Raw genomic sequence first — 10,972 nt, forward strand, 5'->3', positions numbered from 1 at the left:
TTATGAACATCGTTAATGTATATGTTGAACAGAGTGGGTGATAATATGGCACCTTGAGGTACAGCGTGTTTTACTTGTATATTACGACTGTGACATGTACCTATTTTTGTTACTTTTGTTCTGTTTGAGAGGTAGTTCTTGAACCACGTATGCAGTGTTCTCCTTATACCTATTGAGTATAGTTTGGTGAGTAGTATGTCATGTTCAAGTGTGTCAAATGCTTTGGTTAGGTCCAGCACTATAAGGACAGCATACTTGTTTTTGTCAAGAGCTTTGTTTCTTGTGTCGGCGATGTCTTCTGATAAAGTAATGGTGCTTTTTGTTTTCTGAAAGCCGTATTGGTTTTGTGAGATGATGTACTTCTGTAAATAGTTCTGTAGTCTGGTGTGTGTTCTTTTTTCTAGAATTTTTGAGATGACTGGTAGTGTAGCTACTGGTCTGTAGTTCTGAGTATCGTTTCTTTTGCCGTGTTTGTATATTGGCGTAATTACTGCAGTTTTTAGTTGTTGTGGAATAATGCCTGTGTCGAATATTATGGTCACAAGTTTCAAAGGTATTGGATTTATTTGTCCAAAGTGTGTTATAATGTCTGCGAGTCTTATTTTGTCTATTCCTGGAGTGGTCTTTGGTTTTAATTGCAGGATTGCTTCTTTCAGTTCCTGTTTTGTTATGGGTGGAAAGTACATCGTTTGTTGTTGACTTTGTGTCGGTGGTTTTTTGTTGATCATTGGTAGTTTGTCTTTTTTGAGTTGTGTGATGTTGTTTGTGAAAGCATAGCTGAATGAGTCTGCCAGTTCCTCTTGGTTTATGTTGTGACTGAAGCTTTTTGCAATAAAATCTTGTGCTGAAGTTTTATTTTCGCAGGTTACTAATTCATTGAGTGTAGCCCATTTTTGCTTACTGTTGTCGTTATATTTGTGAATGTTTGGAAGTAGTAGCGTCTTTTTGCCCTACGAATTTTTGTTGTTAGTTTATTTCTTGTGTTTTTGTATAAGATTTGTAAATATGTGTTACTGGGTGACTTTTTAAGTTTTTTCCATAGATTTTCTTTTACAGTAATAGTATTTAGTATGTCCTCATTTATCCATGGATTGTTGTGTGTTTGTCGCCTCTTTTGTGTAGGTTTTGTTGCTTTTTTTTGTATATTTCTGTGAACTTTATTTGAAAATTCTCGTATAATGTTACAGGATCGTTTATTTTAAGTAGAGAATTCCAGTCTGTATTTTTTACTTGGTTATCGACAATGCTCTTTAGTACGATCGAGTTTTGTCTACTTTTTTGGAGGTGGGAGGGGAGTGGGGTAGGAAACGTTATAAAACGAAGTTGAGACAAAGTAGTGATCAGCAATTTTTAAGTTAATTACTGATGATGTATATGTATGGATGGGAGCCCGTATGTTGATATGATCAATGCATGATTGTGTTAGTGAGTCATTGAGTATTTCTTCTCTTGTTGGGGAGTTAATGGTAGGGTTTATGTTGTACTGACTTAGTATATCAAGATATGTGTTAGTGGTTGAGGAAGCATGGTCAAGAGTATTTATGTTAATGTCTCCTATTAGGATGAGCCTGTGTGTTGTATGCAGTTTGATGCCGCTTAGCCATGTTTCTAACTCGTTAAGAACACTGAGTGGATTATTATCTGGGGATCTGTATATTGTGTTTACTGTGTATTTGATACTATTGTGGCTATTTGTGATTTCGAAAATTAGTGTTTCCGCATGTTCGAAGTGAGTTTGTTTTTCTGTCACATTGTATTTTTCTTTGATAAATGCCACAATGCTACCTCCTCTTTTGTTTGGTCTACATAAATTGTAGGTTTGATAATTATTTATGTTGTATGCCTAAATTTCTGAGTCGTTTATTGCAACTTTGGTCAGCATTAGCACATATATGTTTATCATGGTATTATTGAGCTGTGTTATCAATGTAAGCCAGTGTTTTTTTATACTTATGTTTGTGTGTATGATAGTGAAGTTGGTGTTGGCGAAAATGTTGTCTGACCATTTCTTCAAAGAGTGAAAGACCTTGAAGTTTATGTTGTCTGACTGGATATATTCGCCTATGTTTGGGATCTCCATTATATAGTTTTTAAATGAGTTCTAATCTTATTCTTAAGGATGTGAAAAGTTAGTGTTTTATATTGGTAGGCTGTGTAAGTTGCATTCACTTGTAATTATGTATACTCCAGTGTTTTCATTCTTTCTCAAAAATATCTGGGAATTCTTTGTCAACAGGAACTTGTGGTTTTTCTCTGTTTTTGTCTTCCTTGCTTGGTATAGAAGATTTTTGAAGTATGGAGTCCAGTGTTCCGTTATATAGATTGGTGTTGGGAGTTTCTTATCAGTTAGGATCGTTCTTGTCGGCCTTGTTTTCTTGCTTGCTGTAAGAATGAAGTCTCTCAGATTTCTGTTGGTAAAACTAGCGATGATTGGTGGCGGTTTCTTTATTTTTTTGTGAGCCTCGGTTGATATAGGTGATATCTGTGGTTGCGATTTCAATTCCAATTTTGCTGCCGATCAGAAGCATTATGCTGCTTAAGTCTTCTGTATTTTGTTTCGTAATTCCCTCAATTTGAAGTTCTTTTTTTCTTTCTTTTTGTAGCATGTGTTCCATTTGACACTTGAGTGTGTTTATTTATTTCCGCAATTCTTGATTTTTGCGTTGGAGTATTTCTTGCGTTTCTATCGCTACCGTTAATTTCGTCTATTTCTTGCATGGTTCCCAACATTTCTTCAGAGGTCTCGTTATTGAACTGTATGTAATGTTCATACTCCTCGAATTTTTTGTTAATTTGTTCCATGTGTGTATTTAATAAGTCTTTCTCCATGAGTTTAAATGAATCAAAGTTATCTGTAATTTTAGGATCTGGAAGCGGCTTACCTTGATGTGCGTCATTACTTTTCTTTGGTGTCTGGTCTTTGTTCTTCGTTTTCTCATGGCACTGTTGACATCTCCATTCGTTCCGTTTCTTGGCTCCTTTTGCTTTCCGTGTGCTCTCTGAGATTCCTGAACAGTGGAAGTGTTTTTTTTTTTTGTTACATCCGGCACAATGCGAATGTCTTTCCAATACAAATAAATAATACTTTACTTTCCGAGTCTGGAACACCAATCATATCCTCTCCATTCAAAAAACAGCAGCTTGTATCGCCTTGTCATTGACCATCAGAATGTCATCCGTGGAGCACACATCGATTAGATCTGTTCGTCAGTTTGGGCATCTCCACAGTCACAGCTATCATCATCTGTATAACCCCATTTCATCAAGTTACTTCTGCTTTGGACGCTCCCACTCTAAGATGGTTCAGAGTCCTCCAGGTGCCACAGGGTAGATGATATCCCTTGGTTAACTCTTGCTTAATTATGGGGGCTTCTTGAAGTTAAACCGATTCCCTCCATAGAACAAGGCATCGCTCCTCAGGTTTATGGATCAATGGTTTAGTTCTTTGCATAAAACTATGCCTCGATTTGAGTCAAGAAGCCATGATGATATGGCTGTACATTGGATGTCTTTCATCCGCCATCTGCCTTTTTTTCTCCATCTCACCGGCCACTTGACGTCTTATGCCTGGTGGTGCTATGCCTGCTAAGGGATACAGCTTGTTGACTGGGGCTGGTCTTAGGCATCTGGTTATGATCTTAATGGTATCATTTAAAGCCACATCCACGTGTTTCATATGGGAAGATGCCACCCACACTGTGGCAGCATACTCCCCTGCAGCAAAACACAATGCCAAAGCCGTCAAGCAAAGTACCTCTGGTTGAGCTTCCCACGTCATGCCATCATTTTTCTTATGATGTTAATTCTTGCATAGATTTTTTCTTTTAGTTCCTGGCACTCTACCTTATACGACAAGGTACGATCCAGTTTAACTCCAAGATATTTGGGATTGCTGCAGTATTCGAGGCGTTTTCCTCTCCAGACAATGTTTAACTGGCATTTTGCTTCCCTGTTGCACAGATGAAAAGCGCATACCTGAGTCTTGTTTGGATTAGGCTTCAGAAAATTGTTTTCATAGTAATTGGAGAGTATTTCTAAGGCTTCTGTCAACTTCTTCAAAACTCTTTGCTTGACTGCATATAACTGTGTTGTCGGCATAGATAAACCTCCTCACTTTTGGATGGGTTGGCTGAGCGTTAGTATAAATATTATAGAGCATCGGAGCCAATACGCTTCCTTGAGGTAAATCATTCTTCTGATTTCGAATAAATTTACAAGTATATTCACTGAGAAAAATTCGAAACATGTAATTACTAAAAAATATTTCACAATATTTAGTTTACACTCTTAACATTTTCCAAAGAGTTCAATGACTAAAATTTTCGCTACTCACTGTTTCTTAGTTACATACATTACATCAAAATAGCTGGTCACACAAAAGAGTTTTTAAATCAGCTACCATGGTAAGCACAGGTAATATAAGTCCTATGCTTACCATGGTAACTCAATACATTTGATATTGTGTCAGTTTGGAAATGGCACCATGCCTCCCTAAACATTCTATGTATTCTTTTGTTACCAAATATACACAAAGTTTTTGTAAAATTCGCAAATGTCCCAAAATAAGGAATTTTTATCGAATTGGATAAACTCTTGAAAGTCTAATTTTACCATTGATGAATTTAAATGATTAGCGATAATTTTTCCCACGATACGAATAGCTGGTAATTCAGTTTCCAAAAATAGTAAATGATTATCAATGTCATACATTTTTGTTGAAAATCTCTGTTTCTTCACAACTAATAGAAAAGTGAAAAACATTTTCACTTTATATTACGGAAATTGACTTTTGTCAAAAAGTGAGTAACATCAAGCATAGTATTTCTGAAGAAGATTCCACTTGGCTCTCAGGGAGGATAGCTTAATGTTGGATATGTAGATTATCTTTGCGTAACTTAGTAACATCTGCAAGGCACGAGTAATGGTAACCTACCCAGTAATGCTGCAACAATACCTATGATGGGCCTCAGTCGAAAATCTTGGCATACTGCCCCCGAGCGAAGTGTGTCAATTATGTTAGCAACGGGAACATTTCAAGCCAGTGCCATACCACTACCAAAAGAGTAGTAAACCTGACCATCAGATATTTTCAGAGCCACACCTCAGAAAGATAAAGAATGTAGCTATGACCAACACCAATGTAGCTGCTTCCACTCCAAGAACATTAATGGCAATTGCCAGTGCTGCTGAAGACACTAAGCTGGAAACTACCTTTGTGAAACACCACCAAAACAGACAATTGAAGTTGAGGCCATGGCTACTCGAAAAATACCGTCTGAACCAACAACTTATACAGAAACTGTCATCTTACAGGCAACAAAAGCAGGTGGTAAAATCTGTAAATAATGATCCCTTCCCAGCAGGAGATATGCAACTTGAAGAGGATGAAACACCACGTGTTACTGACAAAACAATCAAAGGCAATAAAATGTAAAGAGGAAGCAAGAGAAGAAACAAATTCTAGGATAAGAAAGTCAATGAAACGTATCAGAATTGGAAATGTACCTGGATTCTCAGCCTCTTCAAGAAAAGACAACCTCAAAGTTAAAGAGATACACACGGTCAAAATTCAACAAATACTCATATACGACCTCTGAAGATAAAGTAATTAGCATCAAGATAAAGACCAGCAGACACCAGTTCGGAGTCTGGCAAACTTGTGTTCCAAACTTGAGGCAAGCCTGGGGGAACCAGATATTCCACTACCCCTCCTACGAATAGAGTCCTTACTCAGATTCGTTAAAGAACTTAGAAGCAAGGACTTTCACTGGGTATAAAGAACCACTGGCGCCACCAACCTTTTCCATTGCCTCTCTTAACATCAGAGGTTTCCGAAACAGAAGGCAGTATAGAAATTGATGCTAGCATATAACATCAGGTTCTTGTTCCAGCAAGAAACACACTGCTATCACTACCGAGGCACAGAGGAACTTAGCCAAAAGTATCCTTTGGCATCATACTGGATCCTCAGGCAATCACCCTTCACTGCTAGAGTTGGCGTAATTATGTTAGCCCCTTCCTAGGAGCATTTCACAACATCCAAAGGGATGCAGAGATAAAAGTATTATTAGTATGGACTTGAAATATCAGGGCTGTATCACCAGGTTCCTAAACATATATGCCCCAGCTAATGCACCTGCACCACCAGCATTCTTTTACAGTAGTGGTTCTTAACCTGGGGTGTGTGCACCTCAGGTTAAGAACCACTGTGCATAAATATTCAAAGAAGAATAAAAAATTTAAAAGCCCAATTAATGCCGATTCTAGGGAAACAATAATTATTCCTGAAGAATACTTAAATTAAGAATTCATTCCATCACAATGTGAACGTTTTTTATTGGCTGATTCTGGATCAGAACAGGTCGACCGAATGAGAATAATAATTTTTGGTCATAAGAGCCATACAGTGTGGAGCCACAGTATGAATGAATTATTTATTAATGGCATATTGTTATTTTCTCCTCCTCTTTTTGCTCAATTTTTTTTATTTTTGCTAGAAAGGAAAGGTCCTGTTTTTATATTGTTTACTACCTAATAAGACTCTTGAAACATACACAAACATATTTTATTTGATACATGAAATGTGGCCATTACTAAATCCCAAAATTATAAATGTTGATTTTGAAATTGTGATTCATCAAGTGTTATATAGTATTTCCACAAGCTACCATAAATGGTAAGTTTTTCATCTTGTACAAAATCATTGTAAGCATTCAGCTTCATGCAGTCTTTTAACCAAATATAATTCTAATGTGCAATATGCTTTAAATTCAAAAATTATCACTCAGTTGCTTTCGTTCCAGAACAAGATATTATTTACACTATTTCGTTATTTTATTAATAACTTTTTCAAAATTCTTTCATCAGCTTCATCGTCACATCAACGTTTGTGCTGATGTTGATAACCTGCTACTGCTCTTTCAAAATCGACATCATATGTTTTTTTTAATTTTTTTGTAGTCAATTTATTAAACTTGGATGACTTGCGCTGCTGCCAAAGTTGAATTGCAGTTTTCGATGACAGGCTCCGCAAAATTATTTGTCCTATTGCTTGAGGGAAAAATCGGTGGATCCCTGGTTTTGTTGAGAATCATTTATCCAATGAATTTATACCAATTTCAGAATGGGTTTAAATAGGTCGTCTATGGAATAATGGAACCAGGGATCCACCGATTTTTCCCTCAAGCAATAGGACAAATAATTTTGCGGAGCCTGTCATCGAAAACTGCAATTGAACTTTGGCAGCAGCACAAGTCATCCAAGTTTAATAAATGGACTACAAAAAAAATCAAAAAACATATGATGTCGATTATGAAAGAGCAGTAGCAGGTTATCAACATCAGCACAAACGTAGATGTTACGATGAAGCTGATCAAAGAATTTTGAAAAAGTTATTAATTATGATAGGGAAATATAATAGAATATTTACGTGGTATTGCATATAACTATAACATGAATTAATAAATTTTAAAAAAATTGTTTGAATTTCATATACTTTTTGTTATAATGAATAATTTAATATATTTTTAATATTGTGCAATTATACCTTTTTCATTTTTAAATTATTTTCGGACCACTCTTTTTAACCATCTCTTTCTTAAATGATCCCACAAATTTTGATATAGGATATAAATGAAAATATATAATATAAATAGCTAAACAAATGTTAGCTTAACCTGACATAACAGATTCTGAGACAAAGTGTGCATAATGAAATAACCAATACTCAGTATGCACTTGTTATATATCATGTAGATGTACATCCATTTAGAATTGTAGTTATTTCCAGACACAGACCTCGGGATGCAGTCAACTGGGCGACGGAATAAAAGATCAAAGATGTAATTCTGTTCTGTTGATCTATTACAAGGTAAAAATGACTTCAAAGAATGCTATAAACATAAATTTGATAAATCTCGCTTATAATTAAGTTTATTTTTTATTGTGTAGAATTACGAATTGTATAGAAGTTATATTGAAATTTCCCATAGAATTACGGTATAAACATAAAACATGGGTAAACATGAGTTAAAAGAATGTTATAAACATAAAATTTGAAAAATCTTGCTTATAATTAAATTTATTTTTATTGTGTAAATAAAAATTTCTAAGCTTCACGGCGTAAGGTTTTGGCAATTTACCATTTGTGCGGTTATTTTGTTCGATATGCATTCGCAAGGTATTTTGACTTCTATTAAACAGTAACACTAGTTGTTCGTTTATTACATCGTGTCTGATATTTGTGTCAACCTTACAGTTACCACGTGCAAAGAACAACTTTAAGTAAATAAAAGGTATGCATTCAAAATTTATAATCTTAATCGTATACTAAATTGTATACGTAACATCTAAATTAATTTAAATAAATTTCAAACTCTTGATTATCTCTCAAATGAAAACAATTACTAAGTACAATTATGATGAATCTCTTATTTGTGTCCAAACAAGTGGAAAATAGTACTGAAAATGTCTTAATTATATCAATAATGAATTTTTTTAGTTTTTATATTTATATTTCTTGTTTCTATTCTTCAGAAATGGATAATTCAATAATATTAAGTCACAGAGACAGGGGAAACTATGCTTCGAATGACTAACTTTATGTTAAAGAGAAGATTGATAAGGAAGGTTCAATTCAATTTTGGCAATGTGAAAATAAAAACAATGGACGTAAAGGTAGAATCAGGACAAGTGCCAGTGATGGATCACTAATTTCTGAAAAACAGGGATACACATGTAGCAGTTCTGGAAATGCGGCCAGAGTAATAAACGGAAGAAGTTAGTACAACAGCCAAAAATTAGCGGATACGAAATGAGCAACCCATCACGAATCAGGACTCAAGTTCTACAAAATGTTTCTTCTGCGGTAGAAGGAATGTTTCCAAATCATATCAGTCTGTGCAGAAATATTCAAAGAAGAAGATTAAAAAATTTAAAAGCCCCAAGTAATCCTGGTTCCAGGGAAACAATAATTATTCCTGAAGAATACTTAATTAGGAATTAAGTGCATCATAATTTGAACATTTTTTATTGGCCGATTCTGGATCAGAACAGGTCGACCTAATGAGAGTATTAACTTTTTTTTCTCCAATTTTTGTTATTTTGGCTAGAAAGGATGGAGGTCCTGTTTTTCCTGTTTTATATTGTTTACTACCTAATAAGACCCTTGAAACATACACAAAATTATTTTATATGATACATCAATTTTTTTCATGTATTCATGAAAAAGGAATGTCTGGAATTTTTCTGGGGAACATCTCTGTGTGTGATGTCATGTTGTTTGTTTTGTTCACGTATGGAATTGTGGGTAATGATTAGAGATAAGGATTGGTGTTGTGGTTGGTGGGACACTCTGAACAAAATAGGGGTAGGGTGTATGGGGAAGTTACATCGGTGTTGTGAATGTGTGTTGTTATCAGATGAAGATAAGTGACTTCATTTGCTAGCTGTAAATAAGTGAAATTATTGCTTTGAATGGGGAAAGGAAGATATATTAGTGGATAAGGATTCGTGTCGTGATTCGTTGGTCCACTTTGAACAAGATCAAGATAAGATAAGGAATTACATCGTGGATGTGTTATCAGATGAAGATAAGTGATGCAATTTATTAGTTGTAAATAAGTGACGTAATTGTTCCTTGTTAATAAGTGACGTTATTGTTTTGAATGAAAAAGGAAGATTTATTAATGGATAAGGATTCGTGGTGTGATTGGTGGGACACTATGAACAAAATAGGGGTAGGTGAATGGGGGTTCGCGATGTCTCTGTAGATGAGTAAATGGTTCGCGTATGGCATTATGGGTGATGGAGAGTGATAAGATAGAGTTTGGAATGTTTGGAATTTCGCTCGAGGGTTCCAAATCTGTCAGGGACATCATGTGGTGTGTTTGTTTCGCCCGAAGCATTGTGGGTAGTTTACAGATAAGGAATCGTGACGTTATGTGAATGAAAATTTCTGGGGAACATATGTCTCTGTGACATTGGTGTTTTGGTTTGCCTATGGAATTGTGGGCGATGTTTAGAGATAAGGTAATCTTGGAAATTTCCCAGGGAGACACACATTTGTCATTGTCGTCATGTTTTGTCTTTGGTTGTCTATAGATGGCTGTACTAATTTTTCTGTATATTTTGGGGTATTTCTTTCCTTCTCTCCTGTTAAAGACTAATGGAATTCTTAGAGTAGATTCCAGATGGTGGCAGCGTTTATACCTTTTCTGAATAATCTAATTATATGTTGCTCTCTCTCAAACACACAGAGACATCTTTTTTTTCTCATATAGAAACCTCATCCAAATAATTTGATTTGTCTACATAAAGATCTTAACGTTAATTAGCAAAAGTAATGAAGTTTATCTTTTTTTACAAAATGTTTGGATTTTTTTTAGTTTACAGTGGAGAAATAAAACCAAACAGCATTTAAAAAAATTAAAATAAATGGAGACTTATAAATGGATTACAACAACTTTTGTATATAGTCTAGAAATTCTAATGATGATTTCCATTTCTTACAGTATTTCTGGGATGGCTTTTCTAAATGCCGATAGATATTCCAAAATAGTTGAATTTTATATCCTCACCACAACACACGTACACACAAAAAAACATGAGTTGAAAGAATATTTCTGTAAATAACCAGAAAATCTAGTTTAACCATATATTCACAGCTCAAAACACAAACACAAGGTCTGAAATGCAGTTGACGCTTTTTTCGTTATAGTTACTGTACGTTTCAGGTTCTGTCCAAAATGACATCACAGATTTGAAGTCTAAACGCCGTTTTGTTGAGAGTATGTGTTACTTCCTGTTTGGAATTCAGGATGTTGTTAGAGTATGGAATTGTGACAATTGAAATGAGTTTTTTTTAACTTAATTGGATTCACAAAACACTACAACACACGAACATTAAAAAAAACAATACATATAATTCTAATCATGAGTAAATTGTGTGAAATTGTTTTGCCCTAATTTTCAT

The 10,972-nt window shown here is 35.0% G+C and overlaps 1 long non-coding RNA gene across 1 annotated transcript in view; it reads left to right on the forward strand.

The window, feature by feature from the left end:
* LOC150096446 (uncharacterized) overlaps window positions 1–7,991 on the forward strand; it is a 109,439-nt gene extending 101,448 nt beyond the window's left edge. The window contains exon 4 of the long non-coding RNA XR_016549946.1: window positions 7,790–7,991. This is a non-coding gene — a long non-coding RNA (uncharacterized LOC150096446). The remainder of the gene's footprint in view (window positions 1–7,789) is intronic.
* Window positions 7,992–10,972: the final 2,981 nt, after the last annotated feature.

This window comes from Typopeltis vanoorti, chromosome 19 (assembly GCF_054136105.1).
Source record: "Typopeltis vanoorti isolate ZY-2024b chromosome 19, IOZ_Tvanoo_1.0, whole genome shotgun sequence".
NCBI lineage: Eukaryota > Metazoa > Arthropoda > Arachnida > Uropygi > Thelyphonidae > Typopeltis > Typopeltis vanoorti.